The sequence below is a fragment of the Dama dama genome, chromosome 4 (assembly GCF_033118175.1).
Source record: "Dama dama isolate Ldn47 chromosome 4, ASM3311817v1, whole genome shotgun sequence".
Classification (NCBI taxonomy): Eukaryota; Metazoa; Chordata; class Mammalia; order Artiodactyla; family Cervidae; genus Dama; species Dama dama.
The window spans coordinates 24,565,536-24,589,381 of NC_083684.1; the positions used below are offsets into that span (position 1 = coordinate 24,565,536).

The following is a 23,846-nucleotide window of genomic DNA, read 5'->3' on the forward strand; positions in this document are numbered from 1 at the left end:
TTGGTGTTTTTATTGTTCGTGATGTACCTTCTCAATTTTCATATTGATCTGAAGTTTGAAACCAGTCAGTTCCTTCAGTTACCACACGCTGTTGATTTCTTAAGTGTTTCAGTCACTACCTCTAGATAGTTGATAGGAAATTAGTTGCTTGTCAGTTAACTTTCCAAACATTAAATGGTAAAGTATAAAAAGAGATATCCCCAGTTTTGCTGTGATAAATATTTAAATGTCAAAATGAACAATCAGAAGAGTGTACGCTTATCCATCAGTTCTTACTCTCATTACTGTTTGAGTTATGGAAAGCCACATTCTCATATGGTATTTTGTGAGCAACGTATTTAATAAATGACTGTTAGAAACCTGAGTGGGCAAGTTATATTTCGTAGTTACGGTTTATCCTGATTGTCATCAGTGACGTAGTTCACGTGGTGAAGTGTGTAGAGAATGGTGTGGTGCTGAGGCGAGAGCAGAGATATGTGTGAGCAGGTCCTTGGAGAGGCTGCTGATCTGTTGGCTATCCAGAGTGAAATATTTACTTGAGAATTTTTGGCTAATAAATGCTAATCTGCTAATGTTTGTTTTGCTTGTGTCAGGTTGGGTTTTTGCTTTTGGTGTGTTTTTTCCCCCCTGAGTATTTGGCTTTACGTTTTCTACTTGAGTGTGTGCCTTACTAAGTTGAAGTTTAGCCCAGTCCACAGTCTGCTCGCCTGAAGGAGGTAACACCTTAGAAAGCAGCTGAACCAGAGCAACAGAGGTAGCGCATCCTCTTTGATGACTAAAAACGTGAGGTGTTTCCTGGATTTTCTGAGAGAAACGTTCGCCGTGTCAGTAAGAACAGATGCCAACAGGGAAATCAGGTGTTCTCTTATTTCGTGTATTTTAGCGAACATGTTGATTGGTATTTGCACATCATCTTATGTTTTGCATTTTTTAAGTCCTTTTGGTTCCACACGGTCGTGGCTTCTTTTCATTGCAGCAGCTTCTCCGTGTCCTGATTACAGAGAAGGTCTACACCACAGAAGTGGTCTGGGAGAATTTGTTAGGAGTGTGGTTTTCTCTTAAAGATGCTTTGGTAACAAGAGATTGTAAAACAAGCTGGTCCTTACCCAATACTGGAGTGGGAGGGAAGGGAGGTGAAAGAGGCCCAGGAGAAGCACTCTCTAAAGCCAGTAACTAGGTGAAATTCAGTCCTTGTCTCTTATGGATTAGTCCACCATACCTTTTAAAGAGAATGAGATCTGTGGTTATCAGCCACATTCTTTGAGTTTCAGTTTATCTTCACCTTTCCACTTGGGTTCTGTGCAATTCATAGCTGTTTCCTAAATCATTTCATACTACTTTTATATTTGGTTGCAGCTTATGTTGTGTGTTTCTTTGTCCCTAAACGTAATCTCTATTAAAATTTAAGATCGCCTCTCTCTGGTTTTTTCATGTTGAAATTTCCAAAGTCACTTTTTTGTTTAGTCTTTTGAAAGTCCTGTAATTCTGAAACATTTCAAAGGCTTGTTACAAATATCAGAATCTTCACACTATACTCAGGACTAAAATGCCCCATCTTATCACATGGTGTTTAAAGATGAGAAGTTAGGTGGCAGCTAGTGTAGTTTCTGCGTATGAAATGTGAAGGACTGTTGAGATAAACATTTTTTAGTGAAATATACATAGAAACATGTATTTAGCAGTTTGATGAACCTATGTTTGTTTTTAATAACCTTTTATTTATTTCCTTCTTTGATTAGCATTGCCTTCTGTGTTAAGAAATGCGGACTCCTGTGAGGTGCTGGAGGTTTGAATCATCTTGACAGCTTTCCAATCTTGTCTAGTTACTGCTGCAGAGGCACTAAGGAATTTACCAGAAAATGAGATTTGATAGAAATGATTTATGAAATCTCGACATTTCCTGAGGTCATATCACTGGGCACCAGTTACCAATGCTATGAGTGAATTGCACATCTGGAAGCTTTTTTCTTTTTTAAGCTAACGACGATTTCTTCAAAGATGTGAATTGTTTGCCTTAAAAATTTTATAAATTGCATTTCTACACACATCTGCCCCCAGTGCTTACCATTGGGTTTATTATTCACAATCTGCAATTCAATAAAGGCTTTGTGCTTTGATTTATCTTCAAAACCCCTGGTATGAGCCTTTATGTAAGACTTGAATAGTTACTTTAAAAACTTACCTTGTAATTCTAAGGACAGCCCAGTTTACACTGGTAAGAGGTTTTCTTGTATCTGTACAGATAGCATTTCTGTGGGTTTTCATTTTTTTAAATGCCAGCAGAGGAGTGGAAGAAGCTTGAAGATGCTTTTTTTCCCCCTCCTGCCCATGTCCTAGCTTCCGCAATGGCTCAGCAGGTTTAAGAATCCACCTGCAGTGCAGGAGATGTAGTTTCAGTCCCTGGGTCAGGAAGATCCCCTGGAGGAGGAAATGGCAGCCCACTCCAGTATTCTTGCCTGAAAAATCCCATGGACAGAGGAGCCTGGCGGGCTATAGCACAAACGGTTGCAGAGTCAGACACCACTGAGCACACATATCATAGCCAAAGATATCCTTTTGGCCTCCCCGTAGCCATTGAAAGACTATGGGAACTGACTCCTTCGAATTTGGATATTGGCAAGGACTGGCACAGTTTTATCTTTTGCTTTAATATAAAGGGTTGTGCTTGCTGTACTAAGAAATTGAGTTACCATGTTCAGTGGAGCAGATTACACAGACAACAGAGTAATGAAAATGTTAGGTTCTCTGAAGAACAGAGAGAAGCAGGGTTAATAATCAAGTGCAACCAAAGCATGTGTTCAGAATTCCTGCTCACCCAGGGAGCAGAACTGCCAGTCCAGTGGCAAGGACTTGCTTGCCTGGAACCCGACTGAGTGGTGGTGGGGGAAATCCTGAATTGTTTGCTACGGGATAATTAGAAGCTTGGTTTCGGGTGAAGAGTCGCTCAGCAGTCTGTAGGCAACTGGCTGGCAAAACCAGACTGCCCACTCCAGCCTCATTTCTTCTGTTCACCGCTTACATTTTTACTGGAAATTTTTTTCTTAAAAAAACAATAAAGTATAATCCTGTTAAATAGCATCCCAGAAATTTCTCAAAGTCAATTGGAAAATAAACTGAACGTACAGTTTTGCCCATATACCCAGTGAATTTACTTCCATTCCTCAACTAATACATGAGTGTATGTTACATTGTGAAGAAATGTAATATGTAAATGTCTACATAAAAGGAATTATTTACCCTTCACCCTCAATCCCTCAGTATTAGAGCCAGCTGCTTTAATATTTGGGGATGTGTACTCCCAGTTTTTAAAAAGTACATTTATACATAAATATGTCTGCACAAATATAATTTCAGAGGGGTCTTTTTCCCCATCTTACATACGTGGTATCATTCTGTAGTGGTCTGCAAATCCTCTGCCACAGAGATCTTTAGCGATCTTTCCATGTCAGTGCACATCCAGATCTACTACTTTTTTATATGCTGACATTTGCTTGCAAGTAGCTTTGGTAAATTCACATGTCAGATGCCCCAAGGCTCTTAAGCTAATAAGCGCTTATGAAATGTCCAGCACTTTTCAGCTCAACTTGGATTAGGGTTTTATAAAATACTGCTATTTGATGGCACTTCTGAACTTTTACTGAGGAAAAAAAAAAAGTCCCCCTCCCCCAGTTTATCTTTTAGGTGAATTTTCATGAGTTGCTTTTTGATACTTTTGGATTTAAATGTTATAAATGTGGGGGCTTCTCTTGTAGCTCAGTTGGTAAAGAATCTGCCTGCAATGCTGGAGACCCAGGTTTGATTCCTGGGTTGGGAAGATCCCTGGGGAAGGAAATGGCAACCCACTCCAGTATTCTTCCCTGGGGAATCCCATGGACAGAGAAGCCTGGCAGGCTACAGTCCATGGGGTTGCAAGAGTTGGACACGACTTAATGACTACACCACCAAACCACCACCAAATGTTATAAATGCAACATGGTTGTCTGAAACTACACCCTGCTGCTTTTTTTCTGTATTTCCACGTTAAAAAAAAAAAAGCCTTTGGCAAAACTGATGAAAAAACAGTTGTATTGATCATTTTCCACCCACTTGCCCCCTAACTTAATCTTTTAAGACCCCTCAATAACTGTAGCAGCAACAACCATAAAATTCTCTCTAAAAATAAGTTGTCTTAAAGTAGAATGAATTATACAGTGACACAAGAAAGGGAACTCTGGAGAGGAAAAGAATCCAGCTATTTGGGTCAGGAGAAGGCAGAGAACTGCCTTGGGTTTTATTGGGAAAATCTACTGGAAAAATTTGTCAGAAAAAGGATGAACAGTAGCTGTGGGAAACTTCAGATGGTGATTTCTATAATCTTGAGGAGCTATCATTTTCGAAAGTGCTACTTTCTTATCATGTGATGGTAGATTTCTGCTGTAGTCTCTGTTCATTAGCAGTAAAGTCTGATGAGATGGTCTATATTTAGCAGGTTAGCTTAGGCATACAACAACTTTGACTTTTAAGTTGGGGCCATTTTTTATGAAAAAAATGCTTTTTACTTCTTATCTAAGAAAACCACTTAAAAATACCAATGAGATAAAAAAAATTCACATGGTAAGACAAAAATTGAAAGATAAAAGTTTACACTGCCTGTTTTTGGGCCGCCTCCCTCCCCTCTATGTACATCTCCATTATGCAGTAACCAGACATCCCCAAGGGCAGAAATACCTACTGAACCATGAAAATCAATTTTTTCTCTTTCTGGTGCCAGCCATGTAACTCCTTAAAAGATAATATTCCTTTCTCAGTCCTGTGAGGAGTCATGATAATTTGTACATGCAGACATCTTTGGTAGACTTTATGTACGATGCCAATATATTATTTTCCTCAAAGACACCAACTGGTGCAAAAACGCACTGGTCAGATGACCCGGAGAGATACTGGGCTGTACCTAATGGAAGTTCTTAAATACTTATGACCTTATTAATGTTACTAGCTATATTACTTGTATTTGGCCTATTTTACAGGATTACTGTTCCTTCCATTACCAAACATGTGACTGAACTGCAGGTAAAATTAATGATTGTTATTGTTGTTGAGTTGCTAAGTCGTGTCTGACTCCTTGTGACCCCATGGACTGCAGCACACCAGGCTGCCCTGTCCTTCACTATAGCTGATGATTTAGGCAACTTGAAACAACTGATCAAATAGATAATCATTGTAATAGTGTAACTCTAGATGTGGGAAGAAGCAACAAGAGGGAACCACTTCCTCAACCAAAACAGACTAGTAAGACAGGCAGCCCAGAGGTTTCTGGCTCCTGTTAACAGGGCCTCGTCCAGTTACAGCAAATTGAGTGGCCTATCAACAAAATCCTTGCCTGACCTGGGACCAAGCATTCTTGGTGCCATGAGACAAGTCGGTCACAAAATGCCTCCCCAAACTTGGGTCAAAATTAAGACCAAGAGGTAAGGGGGTGTAAAATGAAGAGTGTGACCCAGCATCCAGTCATCAGCCACTGTAGCTGCTGACCCCCAGTACATCCTGAAATGGATTCAGGGTAAAGATCACCACGAGGCCCCTTGTGCTCTGAGAAAACTGACAGACTGGCTCTCAGATATTTTCAGGTGAAAATGTTACGACCCTTGAATCTTGATATGCATATCATAACATGTCTATGTTATGATCTTGCATCTGCCTATACTTAGAAAACCATTAATGAAGATGTTCGTTCCTCATGGCCAGCAGCAACCTTCTACTGAGACGGATGCTTGGTTGCAGGTACCCACTTTGCCAGAGTCACATCTGCACTGGCCTCCCCGCCTTACTTCCTCAGCAGTTCTCAGAGCTCCCTGGAGAACTATAATCCTCAGTTTGACCTGAATAAAAGTTACCATTTCTTAGACTGACTTTTTTCATCAACAACCCAAGCTAATATGTGAAATCATCTGTTTGGGAAATAGCATAAATTTGTGTTATATGTGTGTTTAGAAAGCAAGTAACTAATTCAGATTTGAGAACAGGATTTAAAATGTTGAGAAAAACCCATCAGAAATAAAAATGTCAATTTTTTTTTAAAATTATGAAAGTATGATAACACATTTAAGGAGACTTGGAAACTGCAGAGCAAAGTTATATATAGTTCCACTGTCTATTACAGTTATTTTTTTTTAAGTAGGTAAGACTTAGATGGAGTTTCAATATCAACTACTCAAAATCTAATAGACTGAATAGACAGAAAAGTAGAAGGATATAGTAGGCCTGAAAAGCACTATGAACCAATTCAACATAATTAAAATTTATACAATTTTCACACAACAGCAGGATAAAAATTCTATTCAAGTTCCCATAGCCTATAAACCAGGAGACACTGGAACATATCCAGGGACATTAAAAAAAGGTGCAAAAATTTCATGATCTAAAGGTACTGAAGTCATATAGTCTGTTCTCTTATCATTGTGGAATTATGTTAGAAATCAATATCAAAAGATATTTGAAAATAACCAACATATTTCAACTGCAGTGTGACCAAAAATGTCAATGTTTAATGCCAACATTAAAGTGAAAGGAAAGGAGAGGGTTAAAAGTATCAAGTGGCCTAACCAAGTGGTGTATCAATCAATAGTCAAAAGAGTTATTGCTCAATTTGGATTGCAAATCACTTTTGTACTTGAATCACTTAGCAGGTATCTTGAGGAATGTGGTTTCATGCAAGCACTCAAAATAGTTGAAAGGTGGTTACATCATGCATCTTGTTTTTTAAAATCCAATTCAAGAAAACAGCGCTTTCACGTAAGTAGGCAAGGCATCTACAGGAAGATCCAAGTGATTGGGGAGAGGTAACACAGAACAGCCTGTGGAGACAGTGTGTGAGGCAGCCAGGCTGGCACAAGGGCGTCCTGACAGGTTGGGCCGGGCCCTGCCAAGGTGACAGCAGGTGGATCGGGCCAGAGCAGCAGTTTTGTTCATAGTTTGAAACCAAGAGTTCTAAAAGTTTGTCTCCATTCCCTCTGCTTTCTACCTCCCCACATTTTTGGGGAGTAGAGTGTTTGCCTCCATGTCTCTAAATAATTTTTTATTTTTTCGTACTTGAAATTATGTATTGACTTCCCACCAACCCTGAATTTCTGAGCACCAGCCTCCCAACAGTTCTATTGAATTTTGCTTAGCAAGTGTGCAGTGGTTACACTATCATTACTGTGTGGATGCTGTTCTCATCGTCTGAGAGGTATAACTCTTTTTCTTCGTACAATTTTTGTTTGTTTTTCCTGGTGTTTTGTATGTGTGTGTGTTTATTTTTCCATGTTAATTCACCACCAGTTCAGTCACTCGGTAGTGTCTGACTCATTGCGACCCCATGGACTGCAGCACGCCAGGCCTCCCTGTCCATCACCAACTCCCAGAGCTCACCCAAACCCATGTCCATTGAGTCGGTGATGCCATCCAACCATCTCGTCCTCTGTCGTCCTCTTCTCCTCCTGCCCTCAATCTTTCCCAGCGTCAGGGTCTTTTCAAATGTGTCAGCTCTTCACATGAGGTGGCCAAAGTATTGGAGTTTCATAATTCACCATAAACTCTGCCAGTTTTCCAAGTCTCTCCAAATGCTAAGGTGCATCAGAGGCATCTCCCCTGGAACTTCTGTCCAGCTGCGCCTGGGCACATCACCCTGGTCTGTCCCACTTCCCACCTGGACATTCCCTTCATGTTCCCTGTGTTGCATCTCCTGTTCTCTGTATCCTATGCTTCCCTCTTTTTGATAAACTTCCTCCTTTCATTAGCACACATCCCCCAGTAGTTTGGGCTTCCCTCATAGCTCAGTTGGGAAATCATCTGCCTGTAATGCAGGAGACCTGGGTTCGATTCCTGGGTTGGGAAGATCCCCTGGAGAAGGAAATGGCAACCCACTCCAGTATTCTTGCCTGGAGAATCCCATTCACAGAAGAGCCTGGCAGGCTACAGTCCATGGGGGTCGCAAGCATCGGACACAACTTAGTGACTAAACCACCACCAACCAGTAGCTTCCTGGAAAAGGGTACGCAGACAGTAAAGACCTGAAAATGTCTTTGTTCTTCATTTATGCTCAACTGATTGGCTGGCTGGGTATAGAATTCTGAGTTGGAAAACATTTTTCCCTCAGAATTTGAAAGCATCCCTTTATCGCTCTCACTGTTGTGAGAAAAGCTGGTTGTAACCTTTTTTTTTTTTTCCTTTCTTTCAAAATGTTTAAGATCTTCTCTTTGGTTCTCAATGGCCTGAAATTTCACTACTATGGAACTTTGGTGGTTCCGTTTCCAACAGCTGTACTGGGCATTAGATAGCATCACATGAGCTTTAGTACTGAGAAACCTTGAATTCTTATTATCCAGTCTGGCATTGCATGACCTTTATTACTGGAAAATCTTGCATTTTTATCTTCCTCTGTTTTCTTAAGAACACTACAGTTATTCTGATAACTGTGTCTCCTGGACTGATCTCTCATTTTCTTATCTCTTCTCTATTTTCCATCTCTGACTTTTTATTCAACTTAAGTTTATCTTCCAACCATTTTAATGGCTTTTCATTTTAGCTATCATGTTTTCATTTGAGGTTTTTCTTTTCTCCCCTCTCAGATGTTCCTTGTCAAAAAGTAGTATCCTATTTGATTTCGTGGTTGTGACAAATTTTTGATTCTCTGAAAATATTACTGAATCGGTTTTTGCCTGTATAGTCTCTGAACTTTTTCCTCCCTCCTGTTGTCTTGGACTCTGTTTTTCGGGGTTAGAGGCTTTCTTTGGATTCCTGGTGTCTTCTGGTCACCTATACGTGTGTAAGAATGGGGCCTAACAAGTTCGTGGTACACTCTGGACCCAGTGTGGCAGCCAGCTCTGTGCTTCTCTCGGGGTGATCAGGCTTGATGGGGGTCAGGGGAGGGTCTTCAGGGGCTCCCCACAGAACCCCTTCAGCCTGGGCGGAAGAGTCTGGCTGCCAGCATCCTGGGAGCTAGCTGAGTTGAGTGGGGACGAGGGCTGGCTTGGTGGGGGCAAGGCTGGCTATGTCTCAGTTTTCCATATAAATCTCCCTTTTAAATTTCTCTTTTCTGACAGCTGGATTTGGTGTGGTCCATTCCAGAGACTTGTTTTAGCTTTTCCAGAGAAAAACCCTGCAGACTTTGTGAGTGAGGAGGGGTCCTCAGCTGGGGTGGGGGTAAGGGGGGTGGTCAGGGTTGGGGAGAGGCTGACAGTCTTCACTGCTCCTGAGGTTTTCAGACTATCTTCTTTACTTGAGCTCTGTCCTGCTTCCTGAGATACTTGGCACTTCCACTTTTCAAGACTTTGGAGCTTATCCCAGTATAATTGGGATTGAGTCTTCATCTTCCCAACTGCCAAGGGAAGATCCAGTTTCTCATGTCTGCTAAGTCAGTACTACTGGTCTGTCTGCTTTTCACCTTCAAAATCCGTACTCCCTACCTCCCGTCTCATTTTCTTCATTCTTATGGGACTTAAAAAATGCTTTCATTGCTGTTTTAGCAGGTTTGAGGAGGCAGCAGTAAGCAATGGGTTCAATCTACCATCTTTTCTGACCACTTTTTTCCCCCTTCAATTTTATTGAGATACAACTGACATACCGCGCTGTGAAAGTCTAAAGGGTACAGAATAATGATTTGACCTGGCAAGTTTTCTAATGTAAAATTGGGTTACCAAGGAGAAGGGTGTAAGAGACTGTATCCCAAACCTTGAGAATGAGTTATCTCAGGGAGTGGCATTTCAATCCTTCTCATCTTTGGATTGTTTCATTTTTCTACTGTGAAGTACATTTCCCCTTTCTAATTAAAAATGGATATTCACACAGCCCGTACACAGGTACTCACAGGGCATCTGTCCATGGCAAGACTGCTAAGGGGAGTGAGGATAGGAAGAAAGCTCCTTCTTCCTTAGGGGTAAGTAACAAGGACCATCTGGCTGGGAAGGCGGACGCTGCTCCACGTTGTAATGAGTGAAGAAGTTGGACCAGGTCTGAAATGACAAGCACCAACCTCAGGAAACTTGTGTGCTGTCCTGCCCAGCCTGATAAGGAGAAAGGTTGAGTTTGCTGAGATAGGCAAATCATAGCTTCTACTGTAGTGATTTATTTTAGGTTTTTGAATCTTCCTCTCCCTACACGAGTGAAACAAGGCCCCTGAACTATTGTCTACGACAGGAATTCATTCAGGCAACTAATGTTGATGGTTTTCTAGCAGCAGACGCTGGCCCGGGGCGGAGGGGTGGGGGGGGGTGGGGGCAGTGGTTGGAGCGGGGTAGGGACACTGCCCCTGGTGCAATTAGAGGGATTTGTCAGACAAATGTGTTTTCAACACTATGGATAATTAAAATCACAAAAATACTTGATGTGGACATTTGGAGACCCACTCACCTGGACAGAGACATTCAACTTTTAACTGCAGCCCTTTCTTTGTGGATTTGACTTACTATGCAGGCTTCTCCAATCCAAAATTACTAAAGTACCTTCTTTTGTAAAGTTCGTTTTCATGCACAAAGATCCTGAATCTATTGGTTGACTATTGTTGTTACTGCTCTTTTAGTATGGTGTGAGTTCCATTTATCCTTACAATTTAGAATATACTATATGGCCTTTTGGGCTTCCCAGGTAGCTCAGTGGTAAAGAATCCACTTTACCTACCATGTAGGAGATGCAGGTTCGACCCCTGGGTTGGAAAGATCCCCTGGAGAAGGAAATGGCAACCCATTCCAGTATTCTTGCCTGGAGAATCCCCATGGACAGAGGAGCCTGGTGAGCTGCAGTCCATGGGGTCTCAGAGTTGGACACAACTTAGCAACTAAACAATAACAAGAGGTGCTACATATCAATTATAATTCTGCCTCAGTAGCAGCCAGTTCATCCAATACTATGTATTGATGAAGCCATTCCTTCCCTTTCTGATTTCAAGTGCCATCCTTGGCACGAACTAAACTCATGTGGGGGTTTTTACTAATGCATGTTCACAGACCCACCCCAGGACCAGAATCTCTGGGAATAGGATCCACCCATATTTGGAGACCAGTGCCTTGGACCTTACTACACAGGCTGGCAGGAGGACCAGCAGCGTCGTCATCACCCAGGAGCTGTGCATGTGTCTGACTCTGGGGCCCCGTGAACCACAGCCCGCCAGGCTCCTCTGTCCATGGGATTTTTCTGGCAAGAATACTGGAGTGGGTTGCCATTTCCTTCTCCAGGAGATCTTCCCAAGCCAGGGATGGAACCCTCATCTCCTCCTTTCTGAGGGGATTCTTCACTGCTGAGCCTCTGGGGGAACCCTACCCAGGGAGCTGGGTAGAAGGTAAAACTTGGTGGCCACACCAGAACTGCTGCATCTGAAACTCAAAGCTGGGCCCAGCAGTGTGTGTTTTCATTAGGCCTCTGGGCATTCTCATGCTGGCCACAGTTTGTGACTCACTGACTGAGGACTTAGGATGCAAGAAGGCCACTGAGGTGACCGCAGCACTGACGGGATGACAGAACTATCCTGGCAGTTCTTGGTGAGCACTGAGACAGGCATCGTGGTTAACTCACTTTCTCCAGCTCTCCTTTCCTGTTTGCTGTCAAGAGAATTGGTCATAGAGTTGCATAAAGATCACACACACACACACACACAGAATTGGTCATAGAGTTGCATAAAGATCTCACACACACACACACACACACACACACACACACACACGAAAGGGTGGGAGGTCGTAGAATAGCTCCCTGCCCCCCACCCCCACCCCCACCCCCACCCCACACACACAGTGAGGGGCTGAAGGCTTCCAGCTGAAGGCCTGTGGAGAGACTGCTGACAACAAGCCCCAGCTGGATCATCGGATGCCCAGGGCTCCGCCTCGCTCTCTAGGGAACGCACTGCCCCAGGGCAGAGGCACTCACTGTTTCCGAGGCCTTGGGGCAAACAGGTGGGTCCCCTCACTTCCTGAGTGGTGGCAGGGGAGGGGCTGCAGGAGGTGGCACTCGGGGCCTGAGCTGGTTCTGCTGAGGATTAGGTCTGCGCTGCCTGCCCCGGCTTCCCATTTCCTGTGGAGGGAAGTCCCAGCCGCTAGGAAGATCTTTCCCTTTGAGCCCTGGGGAAGCAGCAGTGATCTGTCAGCGAGCCAGCCCAGAAGGCCAGGGGCCACGGTCTGGACACCCAGAGGCTGTGGGAGCCCGAGGCGGTGCCCGCCTCTGGGCAGAACCAGGCAGGGCTTGCTGCTGATGGACAGAAGGCTCAGCGGGGATCTTCTTACCCGCCCCCTGAAATGGACATCACCTTCCAGCGTCCCATCATCTGATTCCTCATAATTGTTCCAAAGTAGGTGGCCTCTGGGCTGGGTTCTGAGTCCACTGTGGGATCAAGGCTGTTGATCCCAGGGTTTCTTCCCCGTGAGGTTACCTCCGGGTACCTGACTCCAGGATTCCATCACACGGTCCCAAGTAGACGACAGTTCATCAACCGGCTTGTCATGGGATCACCTGGGGTTCGTTCAGTTGCAGACTCCTAGGCATCTTTCCTGTGGGGCTCTGGCCTCTGAGGTTGGACCTGAGATATGGGTATAACAGGGGTTTACGTGATTACTCTCAGCAAAACGGGACCCCCCAGGTTCCACGGTGGGCATAAGGGCCCTTTGGACAAGTGGGAAGAGAGAAACTCATGCAGGTCTGTGAGCTAAATGCCCTCCTGATCTTGATTACCCCTTCAGTCAGCCTCCTCTGTCCCTCCCAGCGGTGACTCAAGAGGAGGGTTTTCTTGCTCTCCCAGCCTTGGCGCTTTGGAAACAGAACAGCGTTTCTTTTTTATTTTTTATTTTTTTGCTGCCAGCTCTGGGGCCCCACCCTGGGTTGTCAGCAGCGGTGAGTGGGGTCATGACGGGGTTACGACACCTACTTTCTGAGGACAACTACTTTCTGAGGCAGGCTTGGTCTTCCTGGTGCCAGAGAAGCAGTCCAACAAAGGCCAGACTCGCCCGGGCGCTGGGGCGGCTCGGACCTCCGGACCCCCTAGGAGTTGAAGGCCCGAATGAAACAGTAGGTTGCGACTCGTTTCCCTCATCTTGGCAGGAGGGTACCCGACCGCAGTCGATGGATCCTTCTAGAAACGGGCGTTGCTAGTGGGGGTGGGGTGGGAAATCGGAGCAGAAACAGCTGAAAGAGTTTGCTAGAAAGTGTTTCCCTCTGGGGAGGTGGGGCTGCACCTGGCGCGTCCAGACACGTGCGTGGCTTTGAGGAAGAAAATGGGTTTGGAGAAGGTTTTATTTCCTGCCCGCGTTCCCAGGGCGCCTGGCCGCCGACTCCCACACCCGCGTGGGCAGGCGGGCGCCGGCCGTGGGATGTCTGCGCGTTTTCAGCGTGTCTGGGGGAAACCGGGCAGGGCGGCGGCACGCGGCGCTCCCTCCCGGCCGCGAGGTCGCGGGCTCGGGGCTGGGCCGGGCGGCCAGCGGGGGGCGCCTGCGGCCGCTCCGCCGCCCCCGCCCGCACCGCGCGATCCGGCCCGCGGCGGCGCGGCCACTCGGGCGGCGGAGCGGCCGGAGCGGGAGCCGCTCGGAGCGGAGCGGGCCGGCAGGTGAGCGCGCGCCGGCGCCCGGCGGGGAGAGGCGCGGCCGGCCGGGCCGAGGGGACGCGCGGCCGCCCGTCGGGTCCTCGGACCCCCGCGCGGCGGGGCGCGGGCGTGGGGGGCGCGCCTGCGGCGTCCTCGCCTCCCGCCTGCTGGGGCCGCACCCAGACGGAGGGGTGGGTGTGGGCCGAGGCGGCTGCAGCCGGGCCCCGCGCTCGGCCTGCCTTTTCCCCGTCTCGGGAGCCGGGACAGGCGCGACCCCCACCCCTCCGCCAGCAACTTGCCCGCAGAGTCGCCCCCACCCAGGTCTTGCTCTTTCTCCGGCCCGAGCTTGGGGTGGGTCTTCTCGGACGTCCCCCTCGGTCAGGTACTCCGGGGGAGACCCTGGCCCAGACAGGACCCCAGCGCAGGAACTGGGGCCCAACTCCACTCCCCAAATGACAGACTGAGACCTCACTGAGGGGCATGGCTCTGTGCCCCCCTGGGTCCGGCACCCTCCGACGGCTCTGTTGGAATGCCCACTGGCTTATGATGGAAAAGAGGGGCTGGTTTGTCGGGTTTCCTAGGCTCTGACAAGGCAGGGGCCCCTGGAAGATCAGTGTGTTCTGTTTAAAGTAAGAAATAATTTAGAGAGAAAACTCAGGTAAGGGCAAGACTAAGGGCTGGCTTTGGAAGCCGTCCAGCTACAGCCAGCAGTGAGCAGGACCCCCTTGCCTGTGGGGGGCCCGGGCGGTGTGTAGATGGAGAGCTGGCAAGACAGAAACTTTCACGTGAAAGGGAAGCTAATGATCCCTGGTTGGGGGTGAAATGCTGGAGGCTTTCTCAGTGTGGGCTCTAGTTGTTCTCTCTGCTGGTTTATATCTTGGATCGCCTTTCCCAAAGGCCAAGAACGCTTGTTCTTTTTGCGGCCAAGAGCCAAAGCTGGAAAATGAGAGTTGGGGCCCTTTCATTACAAGTGGAGCCTTTAAGGTGAGGGCCACAGGTGTCCTTAGAGGTTGGGTTGTGTCTGGAATGGCCACATCTGGACTGGCCTTAGATTTAGGGCCCTCATGGCTTGCTGAAGCCTCAGGCCTGGTCCAGGATGATGTTCCACAGAAACAGGAATGAATGAATGACCAGCAGGACTGCAATGGTCTCAGGGTGTGAAGCTGAGGGGACTTGGCAAGCTGGGGCTCTGTGCCCTGAGAGGAGGGCCTCTGGCATTCAGTCACTGCTTTCCCACGTGGGCAGGTGCCCTTCTAGGAGAGGGGAGCGTGTCCCACTGTGGACCTGGAACTGTGAGGGGAGATCCCTAGTGGAGTGAGGAGGCCTCATGGGAGTGGCGAGCTGGGTCTACGGGCGGCCTTTTGGATCTGCCTCCCCTGTGCTGAATGTTTAGGGTCCTCAGTGGCTGGATCTTCTTCCTCAGCCCTTGATGCCCTCGGGCTTTCAAGCATGGTTGTTCTTGGGCCTTTTATGGAGGAAGGCGAGAAGAGGTGAGAGAGTTCCAATTTCTGAGGCCAGATGGCTTACAGAGCCGTGGCATGTCCCTTGTACCGTTTGATCCTGTGAGTTAGGACAGGAATGATCAATGAGTGGGAAAGCGGAAGTCATCAAAGGGCTTGTAGCAAGTTAGGCCTGGAGTGGGGACTAGAAGGGCCTGGCCTTCTAGTCTTCCTGTCCAGTTTTGGCCTGGTTCTGGTGGAGTACCCATTAGGAGCCTGATGCCACCCCCAGGCAGTCTCAAGTGGGCCCGTTAAATCCCCCGCAAGAGTGAAACATATTGCCTGTCCACCTACCTGCCCAACTCTTGCTTCTTCCTGTTCCTGACCCCCACTGGGGGGTGCTCTGGGGTTTTACTACTGACCCTACCTTTTGGATCCCCTTCTTTTGTAACTGGGCTCAGAGGGACTGCTAATGGGGGGATAAAGACTTACATAGCCTCCATGGCAACTCCAGCAAGGGAACCTTGAATGGCCTGCCTGGGCAGGAGGCAGAAAAGCGAGTTAGATGTGGTCCCTGCAGTCAGACGCCTGCTGGCCAATAGGGGTGACAGAGTGTTACAGTTTAGTCCCAAACACCTCTGTGGAGAGAGGCTCACAGAGCAGGCAGGCCATCTGTCTAGAAGGATAGATGGAGGAGTCTTCATTGCAATATCTTTGGGGGAGAGGTCTGTTAATAGATCCTTTTCTTGTTTATTCATGCTTTCTGTATTTTCAACATTGCCTACGGTGAAGAAGAAAAGCAAAACTTTCTTTTTGTTTGTTCTGGAAGTGTTTCAAGAGCTGTTCTAGCTTCTAAAACTTTGAATTGGGCTTGCAGGTGAGGTCTGTAAACTTCCCAATTTAATAGGGTGTGCAAAAGGAAGGTGCCAGGATTTTGAGATATTTCAGCACAAATTAGCCTCTAGAGTGGCCTGGAACTCAGGCAGTAGACGACACTTGGATCTGTTGCAAAGCTTCTTGTTGGCAGCATCACCTCTCCTGCTGCGAGTCTGCTGGTATTTGTGGCTCACGACTGACCATTGGAGAGCTGTCTGATGGGGCCTGGCTGGTGGGTGGACAGGAGCCAGAAGTGATGGAGGCAAGGTTGGTGGCAGCTTCCAGCCCTGAGCCACACCCATCTGGGAGCCAAAGAGTGGTTTCCTAAGCGGATGCCGCCTGGAATTGGGTTGGAATTGGGGGCAGGGGCTTTGGCCAGAGAAGAGTGGATGAGTCCACATCTCTGGGGGTCCTCACTGAGGAAGCTGAGTTTTATTTCCTGAGCATGATCAGCCCACAGCCTCCTGCTCCTCTCTGCCTGTAACACAGGCTGCATGATGCCCAGGAGTCCCAAGTCCTCTCTGCTCCCTGTGGTGAGAACTCCACTCCCACCTCTAGCCCTTGCTCTTCCTTCTTCCTATAAACCCTTCTCTCCAGTCAACTCTGTCATGTATGTTGGGACACGCTCAGTCCCCTCTTGGACAAGTGACCCCAGGGGTGGTGTGCGCCAGGGGCATGGCTTGGGGGCCCTTTTGATTTCAGGCTCTGCCCCTGGGGTGTTTGTCTTCCTTAGATTTTTGGACATGGGCATTTGAACCTTGACTGTCACTTTAACAGGGGGAAAAAAAAGGCAGGAGCCGTGGTCCTTCCAGCTCTCCACTGCCCAGCTTGTATAGAGGGAGCTAAATGGGGCCTCTCAGGTTAGGGTGGGCATTAGGCCAGGGCCATTGCCAGGTGTGGGGAGCTGGCAGTGGGAGGTCCACCCAGTGTGTGCACAGGAGGCCACCCCTTCAGTTAATGACCACCTGCTGAGTGAGGTGGCGATGAGCGGCCATCCACCTGTTTGCAGAGAGGCACTGTTTTCAGTTATTAACAACAAAGGCTAGTATTTGCAAGCTTTTATGCCTGGAGGACAAGAACACAGACTCTGGAGGGAATCTCTTGGGCTTGAGTCCAAGCTTAACATTTCCTAGCTGTGTGACTTTGGACAGGTGCTTCAACCTCTCTGAACTTCCATTTCTTATCGATAAAAAGAAGATGGAATAAGAATACTTATCTCAAAAGTCAGGAACAGCTCCTGATTAAGAGAGACCAAAGTGACATGACAACCAAATGCAATGTATGAATCTGTGCTGAAAGAAATTGCATAAAGAACGTTATTAGGACAGCTGATGAACTTAGATAATGGGCTGTAGATTAGGCTCAGACTGTAAAGAAGCTGCCTGCAGTTCAGGAGACCTGAGTTTGATCCCTGGGTCAGGAAGATCCCTTGGAGAAGGAAATGGCAACTCATTCCAGTATTCTTGCCTAGATAATTCCATGGACAGAGGAGCCTGGTGGGCTACAGTCCATGGGGTTGCAAAGACACACGAATGAGCGACTCACACTTATAGATTATAGTGTGTTAATATTAAATAACCAAATTAATATTAAGGACCAAATATAGGGCCTTGTTCTTAGGAAATGTGCACTGACATATTTAGAAGTTCACTGTATCTATAAGCAGCCCACTCTCAAATATTAAAGAGAAACATATGTATAGACATAAAAAAAGTGAAACAAAAATGATACAAATAGGCAAATCTGAATTAAAGTATAGGAGAGTTCTTTGTAGTTTTCATGTAACTTTTCTGAAAGTTTGAAACTATTTCAAAATACAAGGTTAAAAAAATGCCTAATAGTTTGAATGAAACCACATTAAGGCATGTTACTTAGTGCCTGGCACTCATTGAATTTAGCTGCAATTGTTACTGTTGCTTTTTATTATCATTAATATGGATAAAGTGTATCTTATCTCCTTGTTACAATACCCTGGGCTATTTTTCCACTTTACAGATGACAGTTGAATTTCAGAGAGGTTAAGTGGTTTGCTCAGGGCCACACAGCATTAGTCCAGAGCATCTATAGGATAACTGCTTGAAATTTATTTTGGACTAATCACCAGCATCTGAAACTCTGAGATTTTATGTAAAAACCCAGATTTCTTTTTTTTTCCAGTTATATATATGTAATATATTTGTAGTTATATATATATAAATTTTAATATGTATTTATTTTTCAGATTATTACTAGATATTGAATCTAGTTCCCCATGCTATGTGGAAAATCCTTGCTTATCTATTTTATATATAGTAGTGTATATCTGTTAATCCTAAAACAAACAAACAAACAAAATGAAGTTGTTAATTCATGTCCAACTCTTTGCAACCCAATGGACTGCAGCCTGCCAGGCTCCTTAGTCCATGGAATTCTCCAGGCAAGACTACTAGTGTGGGTTGCCATTTCCTTCTCCAGAGGATCTTCCTGACCCAGGGATTGAACAAATCTCCTGAATTGCAGGTGGTCTCCTGCATTGCAGGCAGGTTCTTCTACGACTGAGCCACCAGGGAAGTGCCCCGTTAATCCGATACCCCTAATTTACCCACCCCCTCTTCTCTTTGGGAATTGTAAGTTTATTTTCCAGGTCTGTGAGTCTGTTTCTGTAAAAACCCAGATTTATGACTTCCTTTGATAACTCAGAAGGCTTGCAGCATTGGCCACACTCCTCTGGGGCAGCTACTGGGTGAAGCTTGGCAGCAGATGGTCCTCACACAGAGCTTCCCATTTGCCCTGGTGCCCAGCCAGCCAACCTGCCTCACTGGTTGATGTCCGTCTGGCCTCTGGGGGCTCTGAGTTCGCTGTCTGAGGGGAGTGCCCGTGTACCTCTGATCCCAGGGTGCCAGGCCTGGAGGCTGGGCTCTTCCCCTCCCTCCTGATGCCCCGCCCTGGGTTCTCCCCTCCCCAACCCGCTCCCCCATGCAGTGGGTGCAGCATGGCACCTCCTTGGCCCAGCCTATACTTGAGCGCCTGCTAGGTGTGTGGGGAGAGGCCGGGGGCTGCAGGCAGGCGGAGGAGGAGCCTGGAGGTTTGTAGCTCCCGCCTGCTGTGTCCTGAGTTCCTAGTCTCCCCTCCGTCCTGACTGCAGCCTCAGCAGTGCTCCTGGCTCTTCAGAAGGGGTACAGGGTGGTTTGCTGATACCCCATGAGGTGGGGGTGTAGGGGGAACTCCCAGAAGGGCCCCCGGGGTGCAGTCTTCATCTTGGTTTGGTGTATGTAGGTGGGTGATTGTTTCTCTTCTCTGAGTCTCTGGGTCTTCCTCTGTAAAATGGGGCTGTACTGCCCCCCTGAAGGGCGGTCAGAGGACTGCAGGCTGGCAAGTCAGCCTCGAGCAGGTGGGGGTCTGGGGATGTGGTTGTGAGGACTGTTTCACGCCACGTTTGGCCTCTGATGCCCCTGCTTCCCAAGAGGCAGAGGAATGAGCAATGGCTGGGAGTGAGGGCTCTGGGCCACAGAGAGTGGGGCGAGCAGGCTGGACAGGTGTTCCTGTGGCCTTGTGGGTGTGCCTTACTGTCCCCAATCTCACAGAGGAGGGGACAGGCCCCGTGGCCAGGCGGGAGGGGCTCACCTGGTGGGGTTGGTGTCTGACAGATGGGGAAACTGAGGCTCAGAGAGGCAGGGTGACCTTGAGGGGAAGCCCCACACAGCCAGGCAGCTCCTGCCTCCTGGGCCAGGACCCTGAGCTGTGTTCCTGGGGAGGATGAGAGGATCAGCTCATTTCTTATTTTCAGATGGCTTGGATTTTGTGTTAATTACAGAAGTAATACTCATTTATTATTAAAAAGCAGAAAAACCTAAGCAGTTAAGTGGGGGAGATAAACCAGAATCTGTACTCATTAATGTAACCCATTAGTGCACTGGTGTAGTCTTTCCAGATGATTTCTTGGTTTTTGTTTTTTTTTAAACATGTGACAAGAAGAAGAAAAATGAGTATCACGTTTCTTACTGTGTCTCGCTTACTTCCAGGCTTTGGGAGTAGAGGTGTTGGGTTTCCCAGAGACGTATTGGGCTCATCCCAGCATTTGGTATAGTAGGGACCCTGACTGGTTTTCTCAGCCCCCCTCTTGCTGGACACTTAGGTTTTCTGCAGTCGTTCTGCAGTTAGATCTCTGCGCTAAGGAGCCCATAGCTAAGTCTTTGTACACATTAGGGATTCTTTTCTGTAGGGTGAATTAAGACGGGTCCACTTCTCACCTTGAAGGCTGGATGCAGGTTTGCGGTAGGGCTCTGTCTGGGGGCGTGGAGGTCTTGGGCGCCAAGAGTGCCCCCCTCCTCCATAAACTGCTTTGCGGTCAGAGGATGAGACAGGGAGGGGCGCCCACTGGAGGGCTTTGCCAGGAGAGGGGTTAAGGTGCCGCCGTCCAGGCTGGCACTGGAAGCCTTTAAGCTCCTGGTGGGGAGGCGGGTGGAGGTGGAGGCGAAGAAGGTGGCCTGCGCGCCGGGCTGGTCCATGGTGGTGGCGCCTGCAACCCTGCAGCCTGTTCTGCTTCCGCAGAGGGGCCTGGGGTCGTCTGTGCCCATGCTCGGGTTTCAGGTCAGGAGTGCATCCTTACGATTTGGGGGATCGGGTAGCGAGCTCTCCCCCACCCCCTTCCAGGGAGCTGGGCTGAGACTGCTTCTGTGTTTCCAGCTCTGAGACTCCCTGGGGGCGGGGGGGACATTTTTCATCTGTAGGAAGGGGCTGGAAATGATACCTGCTCTGAGTGAGACTCAGATGAGAGAGCAGATGCCAGAGCTCTGACAGTGACCGTGTTTCAGCATTTCATTATGGAAAAACGAAACACCCACGAAGGAAGACAGAATAGCATGCCTGCCCACACATACTCAGCCCCTAGATGCCACGGCTTCCAGCTCTGAGCCACCCTGGAGTCATCTCTGCTCCCACACACTTCCCCCTTCCAGACCTCATATCGCTTCATCTGTGAAAATGGTAGTACAGCCATCCCTCCTTTTATTGTGCTTTGTAGGTAAATTCTCTCTGTGTGTTTTTCTTTCTTTCTTTTTTTTTTAAACAAATTGAAGGCTTGTGGCCACCTTGTCTTGTCAGGTGATGGTCTGCATTTTTTAGCAATAACGTATTTTAAAATTAAGGTATGTACGTTTCTTAGATATAATGCCGTTCCACACTTAACAGACTACAGTCTAGTGTAAACATAACATTTATATGCACTGGAAAACCAAAAAACTTGTGTGACTCACCTTGTTGACATATTTGTTTATTGCAGTGATCTGGAACAGAACCTGCATGCTGAGGAAGTGTTCTTGTTTATATTCCTAAAAAAGGAGGAATAAAAAAAAAGAAAAAAAAAAACACAGTATTATCTCCACATCTAAAACTTAGCAATATTCTTTAAAATTATAGCTACCCAGTCAGTGTATTGTGTTCAGGTTTCCAATTGTTTCATACAGGTCAAAAATAAAATTAGAAAAAATTTTAGTTTTTAAAATCAGAATTCAAATGAGGTCTACGTAATGGGATATCTTTAATGGGTTGATATCTTTCTCAAGTCTTCTTTCATCTGTAGTATTGATATTCATTCATTCTCTCTGTTGTGCCAGATGTTCTGCTTTTTTGAGCTCTCTATAATGATCAACATAGTCTTTATCCACCAAACCTCCTATAAATTGATAGTTGTGTCTCCAGCCTTGATCTACTTTAGCTTCAACTACCCCCACCCCTGAGTAGGAAATGGCAGCCCACTCCAGTGTTCTTGCCTGGAGAATCCCATGGACAGAGGAGCCTGCTGGGCTACAGTCCATGGGGTCACAAAGAGTTGGACACGACTGAGTGACTTACAGCACACGCCCACCCTGCCCCCATGCCACCGCAAGAGCACATTGGAGAGGGGGTTGCAAACTTCTGCTGGGAGGCTTGCATTGTCTGGGACAGCCTCTTTTTGTAATCTTCAATGGCTTTGAGATAGTAGTATTTTTCATTATCATAAAAACCTTCCCTTTTCACCTGGTTACAAGTGGTGCTGAGTGAGTGGAGAACTTCCAGTCTCAGGCCATTGTTTTTCCTTATTCCTGCTTTTTTTCCATAGTAGTTGCTTTTCCCTATGAATCTTTTAATTACATGGGTAGTATATTTTTATTAGAGAAAATTGGAAAACAGGCATAAACAAGAAAAGTATGAAATTAAAACTGTGCTGAATTTTATCACCTAGTGATAACTCCTAAGACTTGGAGTCTATCCTTTCAGACTTTCTTGTGTTAAAAAAAAATACACACACACAGACACACACACACACGTGTATGCATCTGTGATACTGTTAAATGAAAGGTGGAACATCACCCTCTGGTCTGTTTTCACCTTGTGGCATCTCCGTAACTTCCTCCCCAGGATCTGGGGAGGGACGTGGTCTTTCTCCCTGTTGCTCAGTGTTTCACACCAGGCAGGGTGTGGGGAAGGACAGGCGGCTGCGGGTGTAGCCCAGCTGCCAAGTTTTTCAAAGGAAATAAGGACTTTTGGTTGGCAGGGTAGCTGCTTTCACATCTGTTCTTTTAGGATTCTCTGCAGTTGCTCAACACCCTGTGACCCGGCCTACCCCTTTCCTTGTCCAAAGTCCTGTCCCAGAGGCCTGGCAGAGGCTGGGGCTGGGGCCGGGGGTGGGGGGGGGGGGGCGGGCGGTCATGGGAGCCAGCCCCCTGCCTTCTGGTAGGCTGTGCCACCAACAGGATGCAGGGTTGTTCATCTTTCCTTGTCTGGCGTTGGACCTGGGACAAGCAGCAGCTGTCTAGATCTCTACACAGGCGGGACAGTGGCCCAGGGAGCTGACTTTGGGAGCAAAGATGCTGTTTACTTCTTAGCACATGTGTTTTTTTGGAGTGGTTTGGTGGCTCACCCCACGTCAACCCTTAGGACCACCACTGATTAGGAGTGAGGGCCCTTGTTCCATCTTGTAACTTGGAGGATGTAAGTGAAGGAGGGAGCCAGAGCATCTCCACGTTTCCCGCCTGGGCAGGGAAGGGATCTTAGCTCATCTCTGAGTCTGCAGTTAACCGGGAAGAGATGAAGGCAGAGGCGCCGGAGGTGAGTGGCTGCACTGGAATGCAACCCCCCCAGGCCCCAACCCAGCAGTGTGAAAAGTCCCATCTGGGAGGCGGGTGAGTGACAGGACCACAAGCTTGTGCCTGTCCCAGCGAGGCTGTCTCCTTGGGGATCTCACTTCGGTCCCCCTGGCCCAGAGCATGGAAGAGCTGAGGGCCTGAAGGAGGGGCGGCCGGCAGATCTGATGCCAGTACTGGGCCAGGCTGCTCTGTCTTCCCAGGCGAGTGAGTGCTGCTGTCTGCAGAGAGTGGGTTCTGTTCTTCTGCTCTGCATTCTTGTTAGAAGACTCGGGGGGCAGATCAATTTGGCAGAAATGCCACAAAGGCCTCTTGAGTACCTAGTGTTGGGGGTGAGGGGGGCGGTGTTCTGCTGGAAGAGAAGAGGTGACCCCTTACACCCCGTCACTCCCGGTCAGGTAGGGGTGCTTCAGTGACAGTATATCAGTCCAGTCTTGACGGGGGCTGGAGGATGTGCTTCCGAGGTGGCTCAGTCGTGTGGGTGGCAGGTCGATGCTGGCTGTGGGCAGGAGTCCCGCTTTCTCACCACAGGACTGCTCGAGGGTCCTCATGACATGCTGGCTGGCTTCCCCTAGAGTGATTAATCCCAGAGGGAGCAAGGTGGAAGCCGCAGTATCTTTCATGACATCAGAAGGCAAGCATGTGATGTCTGCAGTATTTTGTTGGTCACCCAGGTAATGTGGGAGGGCAGCATACAAGGGTGTGGACACCAGGAGGCAAGGGACACTGGGGCTGCCTACCACCGTGGTGCCTGCAGCTTCCAACTCTTATTCTCCCAGCCTCGTGAAATGAGAGCATCTTTTTTTTTCTTCCATTGAATTCCTACAAAAGTTCCAGAATTGAGCATTTTGAGTCACCTGCCCATTCCCCAGTGGACCCAGACCAGAAGGGCTGACTCCCCGTAGGAAC

General features: G+C 47.6%; 1 protein-coding gene across 1 annotated transcript in view; it reads left to right on the forward strand.

Moving 5' to 3' along the window:
• The first annotated feature begins 13,500 nt into the window (after positions 1-13,500).
• ADCY7 (adenylate cyclase 7) overlaps positions 13,501-23,846 on the forward strand; it is a 61,116-nt gene continuing 50,770 nt past the window's right edge. The window contains exon 1 of the mRNA XM_061138469.1: positions 13,501-13,543. The gene's annotated coding sequence lies outside the window, so the exon portion shown is untranslated. The remainder of the gene's footprint in view (positions 13,544-23,846) is intronic.